Here is an 11,148-nt window from a genome sequence, read left to right as displayed (position 1 = left end):
AAATTGAATCAGCTACCCAGTGGTTACAAGTGATAAAATGTGACTAGTTTTTAGTTTGCATATAACTGAATCTATTAAGTTGCCATATTTGGGGACTTTGCAATTCAGATCCTTATGACGAGAAATTTACAACTACGAAAGTTTTTGGGCAACTTTCTTCAAACTTCTTTTGCCAAACAGTTTTAGAGTTCAATAAAGTGTAAACGAATACTTGGAATTAAACAACCACAAACATTACCTGAACTGGATTCACATCCAAGACATTTAGACAAATAGCACCAATTGCAGTTTGCAATCCCACACTATGAAGTATTTTAAGTGTGATGCATTGACAGTTTTTTAAGGGTTATGCTGAACAAGATTTTCCATCTTAGAAAAGTACAAAGGGAATGATGCGAAAATAAAGGAATATTTTGTATAAATGAGATTGTATTAATTTTGCTGTCTGATCATCAAATTGTGGTCTCTCCTGTATACTAGGTTTCACATGCGACTTTTTGTTGTTCAATTATTTGGCCACAAAGTTGTCAACTTTGGCACCAAAATAATAGTTATTGTCCTGAAGTAGTTTAATTATAGAAGGCTGGTTTGGAACCCTGCACCTCGAATACACCGGCTTCATCCCTTCCCAATCTCTGTCCAGTTTGCTGTCACTCTCTAACGTCTCTCTCCACGTCTCAAAAAGAAGTGCAATACATCTTCAATGCCTCAAAATCGTACCAATGGTCCTGATGAAATCCCTTCTATTTTCCTAAAAAATGCTGCTTCTTCTCTCGCTATTCCCTTCTCTATTTTATTAAACAGATGCTTCAATGAGGGTACATTTCCAGATTCATGGAAAAATGCTAACGCGGTACCATTATATAAATCTGGAGACAAGTGTGCTGTTTCTTCTTATAGGCCTATTTCCCTTCTTTCACCACTTTCTATCGCCTGTGAAAAGATAATAAAGGACCAACTCTGCAAATTTACCTCTCCATATATAAATACAGCACAGCTTCTTACCAGGCAGCTCCTGCTTAACCAACTTAAGCATTTTATTATCTGACGCTATCAACTCTATATCTGAAAACTCTCAACTGGATGTAATATATCTGGATTTTTTTGAAAGCTTTTGACTATAAACCACAATTTCCTGCTTCATAAATTATCCCACCGTTTCAATATTCATGGAAACTTTCTCTCTCTGCTCAAGCACTACCTCCAGAACAGACAACAAAAAGTTGTTCTTTCCAGAATCTCTTCTTCTTATCAAGCTGTATCTTCTGGTGTACCTCAAGGCAGTGTTCTTGGACCTCTTCTCTTCATCCTGTACCTTGATGATCTTTCAGAATAATTTTCCGATTCATGCAAAAACCTTGTCTTGTTCGCTGACGATTGCAAAATATATAGTAAAATCTCCAATTTCAGTGACATGACACTTCTGCAAAAGAATTTAGATTCTCTAATAAAGTGGTGTGAATTATGGAACTTAAAACTCAACCCTCAAAAATGTATCATGATGACCTTCTCCTTAAAGAAAAACACAATTTAATACTAAATATTTCATAAAAAATAATGTGTTCAAAGAGTTGTCGCACAAAAGGACCTGGGCATCATATTTGACAAGGAACTTTCCTTTTCTGATCACATCTCTGCAGTCACAAGGGTTCAATGCGTATGCTGGGTCTTCTCTATCGTTTCACGAAAATAAACAACTTGACTGCCCTCAGCACATTTTACAAATCTTTTGTGTCACCTAAAATTGAATACTATTCTCCGATCTGGTCTATGGCATGCCCCTCAAATTCAGATAGACTAAATTTCTTCCTGGCCATTGTTAGACACCGAATTCCATCCACAAAACACTTGCAAAAGTCCATCCTCTTGCAAATGTTAAATATCCAAACTCCTCAAGAGAGACATAGACTGGCTGACCATATATTTCTACATAAAATAGTGAATGGCAACATCAGAAGTGACCACCTTCTTCAGGAAATTCACTTTCGTGTGCCTGCCCACTCAACAAGAAGCACTCAACTTTTTGCTTCTCGGAAGCCGAGATTGTGCCTCATCCAGCGCTCTCTGTTCCATAGACTGCCCAGTGAATCTAATAATCTCGGAAGCCAAATAGACATTTTTGAAAATCTGGACCGTTCTAGAAGAAAGTTAACTAAAAGTATGTAAGTCTCTTAACCACATGTAATTTTTCTATCTTATTATTTTTGTCCTTATGTTCTATAAAATCGTTCCAATGTAAAATGGCTAACGCTGTATTTGGACTCTTCTATTAAATAAATAAATAATATTTTCAGAACACGTAATACCAAAACCCAGTTTCTAAACTAAGATAATGATTAACGCATGCTGTAATGTTAGAAACCTAAATTTTCTTATACTAATCATATTTTAAACATTATTGTAACTGATTCAGTACCTTGAACATACCTTTAGAAAGTGCTCTGAAAATGTGCAGGACACTTTTACCGAGTTTATCAGCCAGTCATAACCTTGGGAGCATACATAACCACATTGGATTTCAGTAACTTGAAGGGCAAGCAGGACATTATTATTGATTGGAAGTCAGCAGTCTTAATAGAGAAATTAGTAGAACACATCTGTTTGCAGGTTATATCAACACCAGTAACCTGAATGGAATTACAGTAATTGCAGTTGGAACTTTCTACCAATAGTCCAGGGGCATTTGTAACCCCGTAGGTTTTTGAATGAAGGGAATATATTACTTCCGGTAATATGTTGCTAGTGTGGTACACAATAACATACTACCAGGTGTTTTGCCCGCAATTGTGGCAGGAGGCCTGTGTGCCGTCATAAATTCAAGTTGGCTACCGCTTCATGCACTAACTAAGAAAATCCATCATAACTCCTTTAATAGTGGTTTTGAAACAAAAATTATAGATACATGTTTTGTTCAGAATTGAAAAAGGGAACAAAATCGATTCTTACAGTTTTTTTTATATCTCGCACTGTTCTGGAGATATATCTAGTGAAACTAATTCATATCCTTTTCTGCAAAGATTCTATGCATATTTTACACTTGACATTCTGGCATTTAAAGAGGGAAAATTACTGCCTGTGATATTTTGTTGATGACTACTATTGTGGCGTGTTGGCTGTATGACATCATACATCCAATATGGCTGCCACTGCAGACATTAACGAACAAGAACGACCATATCTCCTTTACGAGTAATTTTGACCAGTTGTAAGTTTGTTGGGTTTTTACATGAAGGAAAGACATGTGTATGGAGGATGCTTTCATTTGGAGGCATGCAATCATGTATTACAATGGGTCAGAGACCATACGTGAAGTCTGAAATCCAAGATGGCCATCTTGGAGGTTCTACACAAGAAATACTGTCCATAACCTGATTTAGAGTTCTTTCATCAGATTTTTTCAGAGGAATTTGGTTAATAAATAACAAGCGAAAAATATTATTATTATTATAAATATTACAGTAAAGAAGTAATAACTTCGCCTGTGAATTCCATATTGTCTTTCGAAATTTAAGCAGTTCACCTGTCATCAAGATTGAGAATGTAATCATTTGGGAAATATCATGTCATCAATATAGTCACTTTATTCAAATTCCTCGTCACTCTGATGAGAGTCTTTTGTCCTGTAAATTATGGTTTTCACACTATTCTTCATCTCCACTACAAAGACTCAGTTCAGTGCGTCGCAGGGACTGGTCCCGGCATATGAATGAACATTTCCTCTTTCTGCAATCACATGTCAACTGTAATCTTCTCTGAAGTTCTAGGTAGTGTGAATATAATGTAGAGACATGGTGATTAAAAGTACGAGAAAAACTCGTCAAGAGATTATTTTATGCTTGTTCATTCACTGGAATTGTCCAACCGCCGAGCAATCTCAAGAATGTGCACGCATCGTTATTTCCTCAGAACATTGACTGAGAGGTAAATACGTGGATCTAACATGATCCAGCATGTTCGAAAGGTGTAATAACCTTTCGAGGCAAAAGATTATAAAAGCAAGTTCGCTCTCATTTCTCTTATTTACTCATACACTTTACAACGAACTGAACTACAACAACGGTGTACGAAGTTTATGGCTGCATAATATGACGGTAGGTGTCATAAGCGTTCCTCACAAGTTGATGTATGTGGTTTAACCTGGTTGATAACATAGAAGTCTATTGGGTACTATAATTGCCCATAGATGGCAGTAGGATACAGATCAGCCGACAGAGCTGATATTTGATTCAAAGGACTCTCAATAGATGTCCTCAGTGCACCCTGAATTTAAATTCGTCAAATTAATGTTTTGTTTATTAATTTAATTATGATTGAGATCTTAATACAAAGAGCGATATTGTTTACTAATAACATATCACCAAGTTGGAATGCAGACTTATTTTGTATTGATTATTACGAACTTGCATAAAGAAGAAAGATCCATGAAGCCGGAATATAGGTACCGTTCAACAGGAACTGATTCCAAAGAACGGATCGTGGAACCCGTTGGCCTAGTAAAAAAACGAAGGGGCTTGGACGAATGGAATCGGATGCAAGAACTGGTGATTGGAGGAACGGATCATGGACTCGGTCCTGGAGGAGACATGTGGATGGTGGTTGAAACGCAACGGGCGGAAAAAGAATCATTGGAAATCGCGCTGAATGAAAACTATAAGTGAATCCATATGGTTGGACATGTTCCCAAAAGGTTGCGATTTACGAATCTCAATAAGTTTCGAAATAAAAGTGAGTGTGGAAAAGGATATTATAAGTTGAATTCTGTGGTGACATATCCGGCCGGAGGACTGATCACGTGTAAGTACACATCTCTTTGAATACCTGCGCAATAATCAGGTGAGTGTACCAGGAACACGAAATATTCAATAATTTATCAACTATATTCATATGCTAGCATTCGTGTGTTCGATAATGGCCATTATGCGCGAGTTGTGCTTCCGTTAGACTGGGCGGGAAAATTTGCGCGTCGCGTAGCCATCTTGGTTAAAATGTTGTAAAGGAACTCGAATGATGGCTAAAGGGTACTGAATGTGTAAATTTGAATCTGATTCATCTTTGAATTAATTCAGGCAACAATATTCCATCATGTATGGATCATAGTCATTACGTTATACATTTGCTTACTTAGAAAAACATTGGTGGAGAAAAGAGTATCAATTTTCGTATTTACCAGTATCTGTATGCAGTGCAACTAGCTTGCCGAGAAAGGCCTTTTATGTTCTAAGTAGAATGTTAAACGGGGACTGTATTATGCTCCGTTAATCTAAAAATATACATGTGCAAGCATAAATCCTTAAGGATAATTTTTTGAGAAAAGGTACAAATTCATAAAATACTGAATTGCATTATAATTCTTTATATTGTAAATTTACTTATTTTCGTGTTGCCTGCATAAAGGAAAGACATTATTGCTTATAATCTTGAGTATGGATTTGTCATTATTATTCGTTGAAACTTATCACTTCTTGTCTGATAGTTGTGAAATTGCAGGCACGCAATTGTAGTACGTGGCCTACTTCAAGGATAAACAGGGTCCGTTATAAAATTGTAATTGACATTGCTATAAATGCTTGTTGTTAAATAAACATCTATTATCGACTCGTGATTTTGCGATTTAAACCTTATGATTTTCTTATAGTGTAAATTGTGTACATATTTCTGTGTTTAATGCTGATATTCCTTTTCAGTTGGGGAGTGTACGTTTCGCTCTGGTCAATACGGGTTGTTGTTTCCATGCTTGGGGGGAAAGGTTTAGTGGGAAAGGATAGCTGTAACTATAGGTTAGGGCATATTCAGGTTGTATGATGGCAGCCTGGGGGCGTTGTGGTAATGTGGTATAAAAAGGGGGGGGCGATTCTGTTGAGGAGTAGATATGAGGAAATTGACTGTTTGAAAAGGATGGGTATTGTTAACTTCGTTTCACTGTAGTCCAATTGACATCGCTACTAGTGCTACCGATTGCAGTTCTAGGGTTTTCTGTAAAATTTTGGTCCTATTGCAACAGATATCGAGAATCTGATTTTCAGTTCCTCGATGTCAGTTTAATAAAATTTGAATCTTATTTGAGTTTCAAATTTCCAGGGGCATTTCTTAAGATCTCGAAACCCAATTTGAACTTGCGCTTCATAAGATTACGAGGACTCAATGGCAGGGTGACTGCAGTGGTCGGATTTGCTCGGGCGTTAAACAAATTAATTTTGTTTCTAATTCTAATTATTTAAAAAAAAAAAAAAAAAAAAAATGGGTACGGAAAATGAACCAGTGACTTTGGACACCCTACTTTCCTTCATTAAGGAAAGCAGTCAGGCGTCCAAAGAGAGCACGGAGTTGCTCAAGCAGGAACTTAAGGAGAGCAGTCAGAAGTTGAAGTCTGAATTAACTGAGCACTCCAGTAGGTTGGTGGGTAACCTTAGGGCTGACCTAAATGATACAAACAAATGTATATCAAATTTGCAGCAAAACCTGGTCAGGAATTGCGAGGGCATCAAAGAACTTACGCTTACGTTATCACAATACAGAATTGAATGCATAACCAGGGCAGAGGGGCTTGATAAGAAATGTGATGATCTGGCAAGTAAATTGGATGTTGAAGTACAGGGTGTGCAAAAATCCTTGGACCAGATGGAAATTCTTAATGAAAATCGTTTCAAATCCTTGGAAGGGCAAATAGTAGAAAGGGTGTTGGATAAGTTGGCAGGTAGGGATATAGAGAAGAGTCAAATTCCAAAACGTCCTCAATTAGCAAAATCTGTTAGTGATAGTGAGGTGGTAGTAGTAAAGAAGGAAGTTTCTTCACCTTCTCAGCAGTTGAAAAATATTTCTTCTCAGGATCAAGCTAATGAAGCTCGGGTTGTTAACACCGTGCCTGCAGAAGTTATGGTGACCCTGAGGTCCCTTGAGGACTCGATGGGTAGAGTTAGCAAGGTTTTGGATAGCTGGGGTCGAGAAGGTACATGTAAAGTAGACCGTCTGCAAGTTAATCTAGGTAAACCAGTTAAGAGTAAAGATGTTGGTCACTTGGTCTCTGGGGACACTGGGGTGGGTCGTAAGGATAAGGCCACCTCTACGGATAATTCTGACGCTGCAGATAGTCGGACAATCATAGAATCAAAACAGTTTGTTTGCAACTGTGTTTCTAGTGCAGAGTCTTCTACGGAAACTGAAAGACCTGGGAAGGGACTGACTGCGTTGAAAGGGAAAAGTTATTTAAAGACCAGACATAGAAGGGTTAAACCGTGCAGGTCTTTAGAAAGGGTTGAAGCTCTGAAGAGTGCTGGCCTGGGAAACGGGGAACAATCTGATCTTAAGGGGAATCAGGGCTTGGCTCATACGAAGTTGTTCAGTATAAAGCCTCAAGATTTGTTGAAGTTCCCAAAGTTTAATGGTCTGATTACAAATGTAACTCCCACTGAATTCCTCGAAAAAGTGGAGGAACTTCTGGAGTTGTATGGTATCGATCAGGTTCAATACATTAAATATGTGCCAAAACTCTTGACTGAGAGTGCGAAGATCTGGTTTTCCGAAAGAAAGGCTCGGTTGGTCTCATATGATTTGTTCAAATCCGAATTCATCAATCATTATGAAAGCTCAAGGTGGCGTAGCACCTGCCTGGCAAAAGTATTAAATTCGCCTTATCAAAAAACATCTGAGGAAAGCGTGTTACAGTTCTTCTCTAAGAACTTTAAGTTGCTTCGCACCATCCAACCCAAAGCTGAAGAATCGCATATTGTAGCTCAGCTGGGTATTCTCTTACCATACAAATTAAGAGAACATTTGGTGATGCAGGACATTTCGTCTTTCGCTGAGGCAACTCACGCAATAGAAAATTTTGAGTCGCTGAAAGAGGCAGTTGTCAAGCGAGACCTAGCTCCTCCTCTGAGGGGCAAGAGTTTTAAGGCCGGGATTAACAAAGTTATGGTTGCTTCGCAGGATTCAGAGATCCAGGACAAGTCGTGTATTCCCACATTGACAACTCCCTCTATGAATGGTGGGAAGGGCACTCGTTCGAGTCCTAAGACCAAACGGCGATGGCATAATAACAGAGATTTTGTAGAGGATTCTTCGTCGGGAAACGGAGATCGACTCGCATCGAAGGAGGTGATGTGAGCTCGTTTGGGAATAATCCTCCTGGTAAAGGGATCGCCTCAGTAGTACGGCAAGGTCAAAGGGATGTAGCTAAGATGTCAAATACTTGTGAACCATTATTGGAAGGAAAACAGTTGATCGGCGATAGCATGTTGATTAGGCTTGCTCAGAAGTTTTGTAACAGTCAACTCAATGTTGATGAGCAAGGTAATCGGGGTATAGGACTGTCGGTGAGTGGGCAAACCACGGAGCAGCTGAACAGTAGATTAAGATCGTGTTCAAAGTTGACCGATTCGGTAATTCTCATGATTGGCACGAATGACATCCTTAACTTCCAATCTGAAGAAGTTGTTAAGCGCAACATGTTAGAAACGTTGGAACTGTTATCGCACAGAACAAAAGAAATTAATTGGTTGACCCTACCTCCCTTAGCACGCATTATGCGTAATGAAAATTCATATGTTTGGAGGAAATGGAAAGGGATCAATGAGTTCATAGTTTCACTTCACAATGATAGAAATGTCAAGGTACATGACATCTCTTCGCTGTTCTTCAGCAGTCAGGGCGATATACGAGTAAATTTGTTTGAAGACTTCTTAGGTAATCCTTCACGGGGAAAAATGGATCGGGTACACTGGAATAGGGAAGGTATGGTGTGTGTGCTCAATTTCCTTAGGGGAAAAGGAGTCTTAGGAAAATCGCAGCCAAGGGCTACTGAACCAAATTCGCAGATTGTGGTTGAAGCCGAGATTCATGCGGTTGATGAACCGTCCATGCAACGACCTAATTCGGAAAACCGAAGGGAAGCTCTGACCTACGGGCGGGGGGTGAGAGTAAGGTAGAACATCCTGCCATTATGTATGTAAATATTAATGATATCGGGGAAGGAACTGATTTTGATAATTCGAAGAATTTATTTGTACCTGTAAATATTGATTCTAAACGGTGCGCTTCTGCTTTGATTCAAATTGCTATTTTAGGTAAACCATTTGTTGCCCTCTGCGACAGTGGCGCTGAGGCGAGCCTATTGGGAATGAGCGTCTGGAAATCCATCTCATCATTAATCTCTAGGCCAAGGTTGGAACCTGCTTCCGGCATAAAATTGATTGATTATTCCGGCTCAAAAGCAAAATCAGTAGAGGGAATTGCGAAGGTAATGATCAATTTGGGGGGCTATGATTTCTATGTGCGTTTTATCGTAGTGAAAAATTTAAATATTCCTGTGTTATTAGGATTAGATGTCATATATGGGATTCATGGGGAACTCAATTTTGACGAGGAGGCCTTTTTCTATAGAACACCCAATGGTAGGGCTCTTTTAAAGTTTACTCCTCTTAAAGAAGTCGACACTCTGGAGTCGGAGGTGCCAATATCCAACGTATCTTTGAATTCACCCGGATTAGAAAATCAACCCTTAGATTGGATAGACAAATTAAAAGGTTTTCTAAATCTAGATGGGGATTTAAATTCAAGGTTTTTGGGGATGCTAACCTCGTTTGAACAGACCTTTTCGGATAAGCCAGGGTTGTGTAAAGAATATGTCCATCGCATGGAACTTGACACAAAGGTCCCGATCGTTGCAAAGAACTACCCTATTCCCTATGCATACAGAGACAAGGTGAGGGAACAATTAAATCGAATGTTGGAATGGGGGGTGATAGAACTATCAAACTCAGAATACCGTTCGCCGTTGTTAGTTGTCCCGAAATCTAATGGGGAAATTCGCCTGTGCGTCGATCTAAAGAAAGTCAACCAGCATGTTAAACCCATGCAACTGACTCCAATGAAAATTGATGATCTATTGACTTCTTTTTTAGACTGTAAATTTTTTACTTCACTTGATTTGGGAAATGCCTATTGGCAGGTACCTTTGCATGAGGACAGTCGCAGGTACACTGCTTTTGCATTTGAGGGTATTTTGTATCAATTCAGGCGGGTGGTGTTTGGCTCGGTGAACGGCACAGCGGTATTTGTTGACGTGATGAACAGAGTGCTCGGTTCGTTCTTGGATTTTGTGGTTGTATATGTGGATGATATAATAATCAAGTCTAGGGACTTCGAGTCACATCTAATGCACGTAGCTTTGGTGTTGGAAAGGCTAAGCTGTGCAGGTTTCACATTGAAGTTGGAAAAATGCAAATTCGCGGTTAAAGAGTTTAAATTTCTGGGACATATCGTCTCCACGCAGGGTATCACCAAAGATCCAGCTTACGTGGACTCAATAGTCAACTTACGTAAACCAGAAAATTTGAAACAACTACAAAAAATTCTAGGCAGTTTCAATTGGTTGGCTAAATATATACACAATTATGCCATCATTGCGAATCCTTTATATGAATTGTTGAAATTGAAGACCAAATGGCGTTGGTCCAAGGAAGCAGATGAAGCGTTTAAGCGACTAAAGTCCCTGGTAGTCCAAGAGGTGACACTGAATTTTCCGAATTTTGAAGCAACGTTTTATATTCAAACGGATGCATCTCTTGTGGGAATAGGGGGTTATTGTTTTCAAATCGTAGAGGGAAACATGAGACCTTTAGGATTTGTTAGTAGACTGCTCAGATCATATGAAAAGTCTTACACCTCGACTGAAATTGAGGTTTTAGCTATCCTGTTTACTATAGGGAAATTTTCCACCTTTCTCAAAGGTAGACGGTTTGTAGTCGTGTCTGACCACAAATCCCTTACGTGGCTAGAGTCGGCCCATTCTTGGAATGCTCGACTTACTAGATGGTTCATCCAAATGCAACAATATTCTTTTGTGGTACAGTATTGTAAAGGAGCTGACAATGTTTTGGCTGATACACTGAGCAGGAATTTTCCCGATGTATTGAATGAACAATTTTTAGTTAATATTTCAGCTGTCTCACCCTTGGTTAAGGAAATTGTCACTAGGGAAGAATTGATCTTGTTTCAGAGTCAGGATACTAATTTGAAACAAATCATAGATCATTTAAGGGGCACGATGGTGAATGTCAATCCTCGATCTAGAACTTGGAACCAAATGTATAGTTTGTATAACGATGTATTGTATATTAAAGATTTCCATACAGATTCTCGCTGTAGGAT

Source organism: Lepisma saccharinum, chromosome 14 (assembly GCF_977018435.1).
Source record: "Lepisma saccharinum chromosome 14, izLepSacc3.1, whole genome shotgun sequence".
NCBI classification, from domain to species: Eukaryota; Metazoa; Arthropoda; class Insecta; order Zygentoma; family Lepismatidae; genus Lepisma; species Lepisma saccharinum.
Note: the sequence above shows the minus strand (reverse complement) of the source record.